The sequence below is a fragment of the Apium graveolens genome, chromosome 7 (genome assembly GCF_009905375.1).
Source record: "Apium graveolens cultivar Ventura chromosome 7, ASM990537v1, whole genome shotgun sequence".
NCBI classification, from domain to species: domain Eukaryota; kingdom Viridiplantae; phylum Streptophyta; class Magnoliopsida; order Apiales; family Apiaceae; genus Apium; species Apium graveolens.
Window position 1 is genome coordinate 56,331,204 of NC_133653.1, and position 5,162 is coordinate 56,336,365.

Below are 5,162 nucleotides of genomic sequence, written 5' to 3' on the forward strand. Positions count from 1 at the left end.
ACCTACTTTCTTACTCTTTTCTAATCTCTCTTATTTTCTCTCACTCTCTATTATTCTCTGAAGCTATTTTCTCACAGGCATTTTATCAAACACTCTATACACACACAACTTTTCACTTAATTTTCACAGAAATGGCACCTAAGGATCTTATCTATGATGGAGCCAAGTTTGTCCCCAACAACTATATGGCTATTCTCAACAAGGACGAGGCTCCTTCAGAACTTCACCTCATTCAAGATTTTCTCGTTCGAAGTGAAATTGGGTATGCTCTGACCCAACCACAGACTCTCTCAGGTAAGCAAATTCTGGAGTTTTGGAGGTCTGGAGTCTATGATAATGGTGGTGAAAGTGGGTCCCCAGGCATCATTTTTATAACAGGGGAAGATGAGAAGTTGGTATCCTTGTCCACTGTTCGACAAGCATTGCATCTGCCAGAAAATTGTACTTACAATTCATAAGTTGGGGAGTCAGTTCTTCAAAACATGATGGCAAATCTTGGATATGAGAAGTCTTTGTCCAAGCTGGGACAACTGAAGAGGCCCTACATTAGGAGGGAGTGGAGCTTCTTTTTCGATTGTATTACCAAAGCCTTTGCTAACAAATGCTCAAATTTTGATGCTATTATAATCATGAGTCAGCAAATAGGGTATGCACTTCTTAATCAAACTCATTTTGATTATGCTATTGCTATTTTGGGTTTTATAGGTGATAGGATGAAAGAAGATAGCAACATAGTATATTTTGCTAGATTCTGTCAGCTTATATATAGTTTCTGTTGTTCTGATGCACCTCAAAACTTTAGTGAGTTAATTGAACCCTTTAAACTTCACAAAAGGGCTTTCACAGACTTATTATCTGCTGACAATAAGAAGGATATACTAAGACCCCTCCAAATTCGCCAATTTGTCAAACAATTCTTAGTAAATTCTGATCCTCACACATACACAACCATATATCCTGATGTTGCACTTACACACCCTACTACTTCTAAACCTCCACCAACCCAGCCTTCCAATACTCAACCACAGCCTACTATCAGAACCTAATATCAACCAGCACAATCCTCTCAACCACAACCATCAACACCTACTATCAGAACCTCACCTCTCAAATCCAAAACCAAACCAACCTCTGATACTTCTCAAAAGGTGTCAGTTGTAAAATCTGACACATCCTCTAAGCCCAAAACTAAAAGAACTATATATGTGCCTAAATCTCCACCAAGGAGAAGAAGAAGGATGATTTTGAGAGATGAATCTGATGAGGAAGAACAAGCCCAGGTTCCTGCATCAGAAGCTGTGACATTAGAAGCTGAAGAGGTAACTCCTCAGAAACAGAATGAAGCTGAGGGTTCTGGGATTTTGAAAAGGAAAAGACCTTCAAATTCTAATACAGTTCATATAACTCCACCATCTAGAAGATCAAGGAAGACTAGAGCAGTGTGCATATTGCACAAATTTAATTTGAGGATGCTGAAGATGTTGAGGAAGGGGATCAGGAATCTCTGATCTCATCAGAACCTACAGTCACTGAAGTTTTGACAACTCCACCTCAACCTGAAGACACTGTTCAAGACACAGTGATCACACCTCCTATCTCTCCATTCAAAGAAACTGCCTCAGTTGGAGATTCAGGGTTAAGTCCTGAAATTGATATTCACAGGTTGAATATTCCAACAGTTTTGTACCTGAAAGCACCACCAGCAAAAGAGTCAACTCCACCTGTTTCTTCAATACTAAATGCTGAAATTCCTACTACACCAATTCTGGATTTGGAACCTGAAGATCAGAATTTGGAAACAGAAGCTCCAGAATCTCCTTCAGTTACACACACTCTGGTGTTATCAGAAGATGATGAGATTTTATCAAATTCTGGAGACAGTGCTCCAGCAAGTGCTCCAGTCAATGCTCCAATTCTTGGCAAGGAGGCACTGTTTAAATTTGATGAAGAAGATGCTCCTGTTCCTTGGGAGGACACTTACAGAGGAGTTGAATGGACAAAGAAGTGGAATGATACTGATTTTATTCCTAGCCCACATGTTATGCCAGAACATGTTTCAAAAGCTGATGAGTTGCTGATAAATTCTGACTTCAAAACACAACTTAAAGTCACTGCTCTCAGTACTAAAACACTTCTAGGTCAACACTCCAAAACTCATGAAAAGGTTGATAAACTTCTTGAAACAGCTGATAAGATGGACATGATGTACAAACTAGACAAGAAGAGGTTTATCAGACCAATTCAAGAAAAAGTGGAAGCTATTGATCAAGTTCAAATCAAGCAGCAGGCTCAACTAGATGAGGTATTGCAGAATCAAGCCTCTCAATAAACACAGCTCAATGAAATCCAATCTTCAGTGGAACTTCTTCTTTCTCTACTTCTGACAGATGATACCAAAAAAGGGGAGAAGGTAGTTAAGTCCAAATGCTCACCAAGCCAAATACTGAAGAAAAAGGATGATTCTGAAGATGACCGGGGAAACCCTAGCAAGGGCAAAGGTCAAAGTCAAGGAAAGCAAATTCCTATTCAGAAAATACCTGATAGTAAGATTTCTGATAAATCTAATATTCAGAGGAGTGATAAGGAAGGAAAGAAGACTTCAGCTACAGATCAAATTTTGCTGCTCACAAGTTCTGAAATTGAAGATCAAGTTCTGACAGCAAGTTCTAATAATCAAATTATGATGACAAAGTTTGATGTTCTCATTCAATGTGGAAGTCAAAACTCAAAGAAATTCATGCAAACCTTAAAGTTCAAGGGAAATAAGGCAACCTTCTTTTACAAGGATCCTAAGATTCAAGCCCCGGATGAGGAACTTGCAAAGAGACTGTTCCTTAAGGATAATCCAGGAGTGGATTTAGAGGAACTTAGAAAAGAAGAAGCAAGGTTTAATGCTGAAAAGTCAAAACTACAGCCTAAAGCTTCTAATGCAAAGAAGCCTCCCAAACCTAAGGAGAAAGGTATAGTAATAAGAGAAAGATCTGCCACAGAGATTTCTAGATTAATTACTAGATCTCAAACTATTACTGATCCCAAAGACAAGGGAAAATGAAAAGTTAGGGAGACAGTCAAGAAACAGAAGATGAAGATTCCTCAAATTCTGATGAATCCTGTGTGCAATATGGTTCAAGTCTTTGATGATACTGCTGCTGAAGTTGAAACAGTTGAAACTCTGAAGAGAAAGAGGATGACAGAAGAATCTAAGACAACCTCTGACATAGCTCAAGTTGTTCAGAGTGAAGATATTTCAGAACAGCAAGCTACAGATGAAACTGCAAATCCTGACAAAATCATCAAGACATCAACCTCTGACACTGCTCAAGTTGACATAGACAGCTTAACACTTGATCAGAAAAAGAAGATGCTATGGAACAAAGCTACTCCAGTGGAACCTAAGACCAATCTAATGTTGAATCAACTTGCAACATGTGGGTTAAAAGCCAAGCAAGCTAGAGATAAGTCTGGATTAGGTTCTGACAAAGAAAAGATACAAACAGGAGTAGAAGTTACTCTCAGAGATCCTTTGATTTTAACAGACAAACCATATGAAGAAATTAAACAAAAGCACCTTGACAAAGTGCTGTCTGCTCAAATTGTCATGGATACTCATGATGAAGATGAAGTAAAAGAGAAATTGATCCTGTTTCTCAATGATGGCAGAACTTACAGACTAGCAGATTCTGATGTGCTAAAGAATTATGTCAAAGAGCTTCAACATATTCACTACCTTCTGGAAGTAAAATATGATGTTAAAAGAAGATGGTCAGATTACATTTTAAAGGCTATAAGGGATCTTCTCAGAATTTATGGTGCAAAAGCTTCTGAATATATTCCAAAAATCACTGAGGATGATGGAAGAGAAATTACTACGAGGCAGAATTCTTCTAAGGTAGAAGTAATTCTGAAAGGAAGATGCTTATGCTACAATGAAGACTCTTCATATCCCAGAGTTATCAGACTTGGAGATGGACTTGAAAGAACATCAATTCCTACACTCAGAGCAGCCATTTATCAGATTGGTGATAATGAAGATAAAGAAATGATGCAAGTCAAAGCACAGTTAGTTGAAGTTCTGAGAAATGCTGAGGACAAGCTGGTAACATAATTTACAAGGAATCACTTTGGATTCAGATTGATCCGGTGATATTGGTAGAGCTACATGTACTGTAAGTTGTATTTAGCTGTTTTAAATAATATCTCATTGCATTTGTACTTAAATGTTTTTGACATCATCAAATCTATTAACTTGTATATTTTTCATAATTTATAAGTTGGGGGAGATTGTTAGATATATTTGTGATGTCATGTCTAATCTGATTTGTTTAGTTTCAGAACTTATTATCAGAATATCAAAACTTAACTGGAAATCAGAACTTATTGAAGATAGGAAGTTATCAGAACTTAAGGCGTTAGAACTTATATCAGGACTTAAGTGCGGATACACTTCAGGGATGAAAAATGGCTGATTTACAGGAGAGGATCTGGATTAAACAAGTAAAGATATGCATAAAGAATTGGACAACTATAGGACTGCAGTAGATAATCTCAGATTGATATATTCTAGGAAACAGAATCATTATCATATCAATTGGTAGTTAACTTATAACTGTGTAATATATAAACACAGATTAGGCTTTACACTATATATGTTATCATTCACGAGAATATTATTCATTGTAACCCTAGCAGCTCTTAGTGATATCTTACATCACTGAGAGAGTAGGTTAACCTACTGTAACAGAGTTTGATATATTGAATAAACTTATTTTCTGTTACATACTTGTGTTCATAATCGAATTGATTGTAGATACTATATTCAACCCCCTTCTTTAGTATCATTGATGCCTAACACCAGATATCCAAGACTGGATCTTTTCAAGTGTTATTAAACCATGATCATTGAATAGGGAACTCCTATCTCAGTATTAGACCACACTCACTAGTCAACCTTTCTCTTCCACCCAAGCTCAAAACTTGATGCAGTTTCAACAATCTAACATCAAGCTTCACAAACTTCATATCCTTCAGCACAAACATGATTTTGAGGTCTTCATGAATACTATTAAAGAGATGAAAATTTTATATAATAGAGAGTTGGATGATAGGCCACTACTTTGCACAATGCCTACAATTCACTCCAAATTGAACAAAGAAGAAACAAT